The sequence below is a fragment of the Centropristis striata genome, chromosome 9 (genome assembly GCF_030273125.1).
Source record: "Centropristis striata isolate RG_2023a ecotype Rhode Island chromosome 9, C.striata_1.0, whole genome shotgun sequence".
Classification (NCBI taxonomy): domain Eukaryota; kingdom Metazoa; phylum Chordata; class Actinopteri; order Perciformes; family Serranidae; genus Centropristis; species Centropristis striata.
Window position 1 is genome coordinate 4,508,294 of NC_081525.1, and position 9,559 is coordinate 4,517,852.

Consider the following 9,559-nt stretch of genomic DNA (forward strand, 5'->3'; position numbering starts at 1 on the left):
TAATTATCAAATGGCTTCCAGTAATTATGGATGATTATGTAATGTTGGGAAAATCTTATATATATATATATATATATATATATATTATTATTATTATTATTATTATTTTACTTTCATTAATTAATTTTATTCTTGGGGGTTATCTATTTTTAGTCTGTCTAACTATTATTTGTATTGCATTGCATTGGTCTCTTATTGTTTCTTCTTACTGTTTCATTTTCTGTGTTTTTTACAACCTAATATTTTTCTGTTTTATTATCAACTTGTTATTTATCTGTCAAGCAACATTAAACTACAATAACCTCTTTGGTAAACAAATAAAATGTGATTAATTGAAGAAGAAAAAAAGAAAAAAGAATGATTATAGTCAGTAAGAATAGCTAAATTAAGACTTGTGTCACCCCAGTGAGGTTGTCATCCCACATTCAATTATTATTATTATTATTATTATTATTATTATTATTATTAATAATAATAATAATAATAATAATAATAATATTAAGAAGAAGAAGAAGAAGAACAACAACAACAACATGGCAAAGTTTAAAATCAGGAAGACAAAAGCAAAAGACAAATGAAAAACTATTCAGTCAAAAAAGAAACGAATAAAAACAAAAAAAGAAGAAAAGTCAGTCATAATAGACCAACTTTACAATAGAGAGACATTCATACAATTCAGAGTCTCCATTAAGGTATATAGGGGAAAAAATCAATGGGGAAAAATATATTGAAACCATGTGCTATTTAAAAAAAAAAGTTAGTACAGTCTCGTCTAGGTAAATACTAGAAGAAGACTACTGACTTGTTCAAAAAAAGAAAAAAACAATGCAAACATGATAAAAAACCTTTAACAGATATTGTACATTTACAATTTCAAGATTCTTTTTTCATGAGTTTAATTCATTTGTCTAATCTTTTCTGCCAACAACACAGGTGATAACACTTTTTCATCTGAATTGCAGTTTGTTTCATGTTTGATTAGCTGACCTGCTGAAAAAGACTGTAACCTCACCCTGTAGCCAACATCAATAATAATCCCACACAGTCAGTTTTGCAGATTGGTTGGAGTTGGATATTGAATACAAGTGGAATGTTAATCCCTTTCAGCCCTTTTTCTATACAGTACGCTAGAACGGTGGTTACCAATCCCTTCTGTATCATTGTACAGTACAGAACAACTAATGAACTGTACAATAACCCAAATAGTGATATTATATATCAATCTATATATTATAATAGCAATACATACAGAAAGTTTCAGTGATTTGGATGAATTTTGAGCAGATTATTTTCTGAAAGAGAGAGGAGTTCTCCTGTTATATTATGTAACATTTAATACAGTCCACTGTATACTTATTTATTGATTTATTTCAATAATCAAACATGCTTAACAGGCTTCTTTTTATTTTGACACAGTGTTTTCTTCTCCCTGATTGTTGTTTTAGTTGATACTTTTTTAAATGCAGGACAAAGCTGCTTGGCAGAGAGAGAGAGAGAAGGCTCTGTGAATGCATCAATAACAATAATCCAATCATTAAAAGCAAAAGTTATTTTATTTATCTTCTCAGAAATTAATGAAATGATGAGATATAGGCCATCTGTACAGACCTTGTGGCCCTCCACGAAGGTTGGGCGACCCCTAGTGGGGATTGGGGACCTCAGATTGGGAACCAGTGAACTCAGTACACAAAGGCTTTTTCTGGAACCAGAGATAACTAGATTCTGCTCTCGGAGAGCCACTCGAGGCTTGGCAGCCTGCCAATCTTTCTCTGATTGTAAATCATTTCTGGTAAATACAATAAACTTCCTCACGTTATCCACTTGAATATCTCACGTGACTCACGTAATAACAACTGGAAGGCAACACAGTGTTATAAATACTGACTGTTTTAAGTTTTAATTACAAGATAACATGAGTCACGTACTTATTTATAGTCTATGGTCACGTCCTCTGTGAGCCACAATATGGAAAATTACAAACAAAGCCTGTGGAGGAGGAAATCTATCTTTAAGTATATGTGTATGTGTAGATAGATAGATAGATAGATAGATAGATAGATAGATAGATAGATAGATAGATAGATAGATAGATAGATAGATAGATAGATAGATAGATAGATAGATAGATAGATAGATAGATAGATAGATAGATAGATAGAAAAAACACAGAATAGAACAAGGACACTTAAGAAGTTAAAAAGAAGATCAGTTGGTAGGTATGTACAGTGGCAAGATGAAGGTAATTAAACTGATGATATGATGGTAATAATGTTATTGTGACTAGACAGTATATAATAATAGTACAGTATAGTATATAATATATAATATAATAATAATAATAATAATAATAATAATAAGGCCATTGTAATACTGATAGTAGTATATCACAGTATATAGTAATAATAATAGCAATGGCAGCAACAGTATATGTGTATAATAGCAATAGTAGTAGTACTATTATTTGTATTCCATTGCATTGGTCTCTTATTATTAAACTGTTTCACTTTCTGTGATTTTTACAGCCTAATATTTTCTGTTTTATTGTCGACTTGTCATTTATCTGTCAAGCAACATTAAACTACAACTAGAAAATTTCTAAAGAAATTTTGATTGTGTGCTTGCCTCTAGACCATCATTCTCGTGGCTCAAATCAACAGTCAAACAGTGACTCTGTCCTGAGTTCACAGATACCTCATACAAGTCTGTAGGACAAACGGTTCACAAGTTAGTAAAAGGGGGCGTGGTCACTCAAAGGGGGCGTGGCTTGAATCAGCAGTTAAATAGGGACTCTGTCCTGAGTTCACAGACACCTCATACAAGTCTCTAGGACAAACGGTTCATTAGTTATGAAAGGGGGCGTGGCTAATCAAAAGGGGCGGGGTTATCAATCACCAGTTAAACAGGAACTTCATGCCGAGTAATCTGACACCTTATACAAGTTTCTAGGACAAACGGTTCATTAGTTATGAAAGGGGGCGTGGCTAATCAAAAAGGGCGGGAATTTATGAAACATTATTATGTATAAGTGGTCAGTGATGAACCATCATCATGCTTGGCAAGTTTGAGGAAGATTGGACAATGTATGGTCAAGTTATTAGGTCTGTTCACTTAGAGTAAACTGACAGTTATCAGTTAGAATGTCTGTGTTGGAGGAGGGAGGGGGGAGGGGGGAGGCTTTTGTAGCTAAGCAACCAGGTGGCCAGGTGGAGTCGACCAATAAGAGCAGAGCAATCAACTGAAATTAACTGACAGTTCCGTCACAGTGAGCAGACAGAGGTGGACAAACTGAAAATTCTGGCCTCGAACAGAAAGCATTTTTGGCAAAACCATAATACCTATCATTGATCCGACTTCACTTTGAGCTTCCTGAGTTCTTCCTGAACGTCTACATATATTTTTTTAAAGAAAGATGAAAAAATAGCTTTGTTAGAGCGATTTTAAAAAACTGTAAAAAAAATTTTGGGGAGAAATCTTCCTGCATTTTTAATATGGGAGCCAATGAGGCAGTTGATGTGTTTTGTTTGTGCATGTGTGCGTCCTGCGCCAAAACTATAACTCTGACAGCTTTACCAGAGGATTGTGAGTGAGAGGACAAATTTTCCTACGTTTCTATGTATAAATTATTTCTGTAGAGTGAAATTTGCGGCCTGGAGCGCAGTTTTCAAATGTATTTTTTGACAATTCGTTCTTTCCCTCTACACTCTGTTTGATGGCATCACCACTCTAGAGCCTCCATAGGGTTACATTGGGGGGATTTTTTGACGTGTTTTTGCCCAATAATTTGAAAACCGTTTGTCGAAACCCTTATAAAAGTCATAGCACACTTGTCATGGGCGAGCCGGTCGGTTTGATACCTTTTTTGTGTATGTGCGGCCAAAACTCTGGGAGGAGTAGTCGACCGAAAAATGACACGGAAGAAACGGAAGATTAAAAATAAAAATAGTCCCGGTGAATAGTAGTTAGTGTGCTTTTGCAAGCAAGCACACAAAATAACCTCTTTGGTAAACAAATAAAATTTGATTAATTGAAGAAAAAAAAGAAAAAAGAATGATTATAGTCAGTAAGAATAGCTATATTAAGACTTGTGTCACCCCAGTGAGGTTGTCATCCCACATTCAGTTATTATAATAATAATAATAATAACAATAAGGCCAGTATAATAACTGATAGTAGTATATCACAGTAGATAATACGATATATAATATAATATAATAATAATACGAATGGCAGCAACAGTATATGTATAAAATAATAATAATAGTAGTAGTAGTAGTAGTAGTAGTAATAATAATAATAATAATAATAATAATAACAATAAGGCCAGTATAATACTGATAGTAGTATATCAGTATATAGTAATAATAATACTAATGGCAGCAACAGTATATGTATATAATAATAATACTGGTAGTAGTAGTAGTAGTAGTAATAATAATAATAACATAACAATGTGTCAGATATTTTAGCCTGTGACTGTGGTTGAATTTAGCACAAGCCATTCTTACATCACTTTCTAGGGCAAACAACTAAATGATCAATGAGCCAGTTGAAGTGTCACACACCCCTCAGAACCAGACTGTGTCTGACCTGAGCTGGACTCCCAGCAGCGTCCTCTGTGCTGTTTAACTGTCCGTGGGTGAGCCGGTCTGTTTCATGTCTCTGCCACCAGGAGACCCTGACCCACTCAGACTGATGGCTGCTATTTTTAGATGACCTGAACCAAACTGAGGTGAGGTGAAGGGCCTGTGTAAATATATTATGTAAAGGCTGACATAGTGAATAATGTGAAGATTATCACATCTTCAGAATCCATTTCAAGATTATTTTACTGGTTTATAAATCTCTTTATGGTCTTAGTGCAGCCTATTTATCTGATTTACTTTTATCCTATGAGCCCTCGAGGACCCTCAGGTCTTCTGGCCTTTTAATAGTAATAATAATAATAATAATAATACCAAAAGTTAGAATGAAAACCCACAATGAGGCGTCGTTTTCTCACTGAAGACCTGAGGGCATCAGAGACGCTTCATATTTTTAAGAGCAAAATTAAGACTTATCTTTTTAATTTGGCTTTTACTTGAACCATTTTAAAATATTTTTCTGCCCATGCATCTTAGTGTTACAACATCTTCTCTTTTATTTATTTATTTGCTGCTATTTATTAGTCTATATATATATATATATATATGTGTGTGTGTGTGTGTGTGTGTGTGTGTGTGTGTGTGTATATATATATATATATACTGTATATATTATCATGCTCTACTTCTTAATTATTTATTTATTGTTTTTATCTTTTTTATCTAGCTTTTTTAAAAATGTTTTATTATTATTATTTACTTTTGCTTTTTATTTTATTTTATTTTATCTTACCTTACTTTATTTTTTTTTTATTTATCTAATTAATTTCTAACCTTCCTCCAGTGTTTCCTCTCTGCTCCACGTTGAGATGGAGCTTCCTCAGTTTGTGCTTTGTTTTTAATGGGATGGGTGGAGGGTATTTGCTTGTTTCTATGTTTTATTATTATTATTATTATTATTACTTTCTAATTTTTATGTGAAGCATTTTGTGTTGCATTTCTCTTGTATGAAAAGTGCTATAGAAAATAAAGTCGGATTTGATTGATTCACTCACTGTCAGACACAGTGAAATTATATTTAATAAAAGCTACAATTTGGATGAATTTGGAGCAGAAAATTTCCTCTGAATATGAATAAATGTATTCAATAAACAAAAAAGTAGAAACAAATGCAAAGAATAGTCAAAGGAGTTACTACTTACTTTAAATATGTTGTCTGTTTTTATAATTTTATCAATTAGAGTCGAGTTCTTCTGTTATATTATGGAACTCTCAATACACTCTGTATTATCTATTTATTTAAACAAGCATACATACTTAACAGGCTTCTTCAGACAAATTCAGTGTTTTCTTCTCCCTTACTCTTGAGCATTGTTCTATTAGTTGCTGTTGGACTGAATTATTTGGTGTTGCCCTCAGACATCATACCCGTTTTTGGCCTGTCAAATTTCTACAATGCATGTTTTTGAGTGATGCGATACTTTTAAAAAAGAGGGAAGAGTATAGGGAACCAATAGCAATGCTTTAAATTGTCACATGACCTCCAGGAGGCCATACTGAAACCCTATTTTGCAGACTTTTCTAAAGGAAACAGCTTTGGCATTTTGTGCCATAAAAAATCACTCAAAACATAATTCCCTGACCCTTTTCCATCTGGAAAAAAAATATTCCTACTGATAGGCGAGGAAACCTTCATTTCTGATAGTTTCATACACTTAGACTGTTCAAGACATTCATTTCAATGGGTCGTTGGTTCAATGGTTCCTACAGGCAACATTCAGACAAGAAACAGCTTTAAAAAGTTCCTTTTATAATGTTTTTAAATTTAAAATGTCATGTACTGTACCCTGTTGAAGCTACTGAATCTTTTACACATGTTTATTAAATAAATTATGTTAAAATTCATTCATTTTTAAACTTCACTTGTGCACCGTTATGGTACAATGTTGCATACAGACAACAAACCCCAAAAACTTCCCCAAAAAAAAAGAATTATAAAATGTCTTTTTAAGTATTAATCTAACCTATTTTAAGACCAAAAAAGACATTCCAAACATTTTTTTCCTAACTGGCATCATAATGCGTGCCATAGAGGGTTAATATTAAAAGAATGGTGTTGTTAAGAAGAGTAGTTGACACATTGCTGCATGGGAAACTTAGTTGCTGGGTTGATTATTACTGCTGAGCTGCCTCTCTGTGACCCGTATGGTGTTAATGTCAGGGACATTCACATGCATTTCACAACCAATCGTTTATGGTAAGAGTGGAATTATGCGGAGCGGCGGTGTTGGCAGAGTAAACTTTGGGTAAATGATTGGCGAGGTCAGATCTAACCTACTTAAACACAGCTTGGCTTTGATCTGGTGGAAAGTCATGTGACCCCAAATAGTTTACCTCTGAGAAACCGACACGGGGGGTGGGGGGTTAATTTTTATGTTTGGTTCCTTAAAACAATAAAAGTGTATCCTAATCTTTTGAAAAGGTTTTATAAGTGTTCTTTTGGATCAGCGTGCCTGTGTACAGACCTGTTTTATTGATCTGACTGCATTACTGCTCCTTTAAAGCAGGAAGACTCAGACCAGCTGATATTGGAGGGTGTAGTTGATCATTAACAGGCAACTCCAATTTATTTTGTACAGTGATGCTAACCGGCAGCACTTCACTTCCTTCTGGGAGATAGTGACTACCTGTCAGCTGCTGCTTCTGGCTCAACTATGCACCCGCACCACAGCTTCCAGTCCAGGTGAGTCCCAGCAGAAGTTTTTATAGTATTGAAGGGTTTGTGGTTGTTTTGTGGTTGTGTAACTGAACTAATTAGAGGATTTAGGTTTTGGATTTCATGAATATTTCAGCTTGCTCCATTTGATCTGTAAGACATTAGGTTAGAAACATTTAGGAGCTCCAAATATGAAGGTAAACATGTTTAATCAAGTGAAATATATGTATGTATGTATGTATGTATTAGGGTTGTCACGATACTAAAATTTTCAGCTCAATACCGATACTCAGGAAAATATTCGATACTCGATACCATTTTCGATGCCACAAGGATAAAAACAAAGACCCCAAAATTTAACAGAAATATTTTTATTAACAAGAAAAATGCAACATGTACAAATTAACAGAACCACAGGTTAAATATTTATAATAAAAAACAGTTGTGCAAAAAGAAATTGCAACTATGATAACAAGCTTCAGATACTCGTTACTTTTGAAAATGAGTATTGTATCCGGATACAACGTTTTAGTATCAATACTTTTTTGAGTATCGATACTTTTGACAACCCTAGTATGTATGTATGTATGTATGTATGTATGTATGTATGTATGTATGTATGTATGTATGTCTTACTAATTTACTTACTAATGGCACATATTTATGATCTGTTTGTTTGTTTCAATGAAATGTAATTTGTAAATAAAAGCCAGATTGTAATGCAAAAGTTGTTAAATATGCATATGCTATAAGTTAAAGTGAGGATGGAATTAAGTTGATTTGATTTTTAATAGGGTAATATATAAATCAATAAACTGATAGATGATTATAACAGTAAGACAATTATGTTTTGCATTATTTGCATTACTGTCTTAAATTTGTAAATGAGGCTCTATCTGTTGCTCACTTTTGGTGAATTTAGGAGAAATCTACAGATGCAAATAGACAAATTGTTGTAAAATGAACAACTAAATGTGTATGTTGGTTGTTTTGTTTGAGAAAAGACATGTAACAGAAGCAAAATAGCAACAAAAAAACCCCAATTCATCCTCCTGTAGAGATCGACTTAATTTTACAACTGACTGCAGCTTTTGTGTAAAAGACAATCTGTGTTGATGCAACATGGCATCCAATTTGTCAAACTGCTGCAGTCAGAGCATCAGCATCTGTGGTCCACAAATAGAAAAAAGCTGAGTAGAATCAACCTTATCTCAACAAATCATTAGTTTTGTGTCTCCTCACAAGCAGATACACAGCATACACTGCAGAAAAGCCAACTTGTATTTTTTGGCCTTAAACAGTGATTTAAGTTGGTAAAACTTGGAAATATAAATGATTGACATTTAGGGCAATAATGTGAGTTAGCACAACAAAGGAAGCCAGTCGTCTGCTCAAAAACAAGTTTGTGAGTTGTTGTTACTTATATCTTTAAGTTGGGGTTCACAACAAGGGACAATAGTTCTGCTAACTCTTATTTCTTTGTTGTGAAATGCTGGAAAGCAGTGAAATTCAGTCATTAGCAAAAGCTAGCGGCTAACTGACGCTAGCGGCGCTGCTTGCTACAGCTACAAGAGTAGCCATTAGCGTATCAATGCTAACTCAAAATTGTGGTCGCTACATTAGCTGACATTTAATAGCGGCGTTACAATCGTGTTGAGTTGACAAAAATCTGAATTCAGAGTTGAGCAAACTCAAAAACAAAACTTAAAATATTTAGTTTAATTGTCCAACTTGAAATTTTATCGAAGTTTGTTGCCTTGAAATTTTGAGTTCACCCAACTTTTCTTTTTTTGCTGTGTATAAGGTGTGTTTATCATTGCTGTGTCACATTGCAGAGCGGCCCGTCTCTCCTCTGAAGGTCCAGCCGGATCAACCAGACCTCTGCTCCGCTCCTCTGAGCAGTCAGCATCAGTGTTAATGAGCTCCCACAAGGTGAGACGCTCACACAGGAGCTGCAGCTTCTACAGTCTTGGTATTTCCTACATTATTTAAATGCCTGATATCTTTAATAACAGGGCGAGCACACAGGCAGTAAACATAATTATTACTGTAAGGCACTGATGAATGTTATTGCTTTTATTAGGGTCACAGTCTGGTGGAGGGAGGTGATGATAATCTCACTGTGTACATGTGTGTTTCCAGACTTCGGCCTAATGAAAAAAAGTAGAGCTTTCCCCAAATATTATTGATAACTGATCAATTGTTACAATAGTTTGTAATGCAAAAATGTCAGAAATGCTGTTTCTCAGCTTCTCAAATGTAT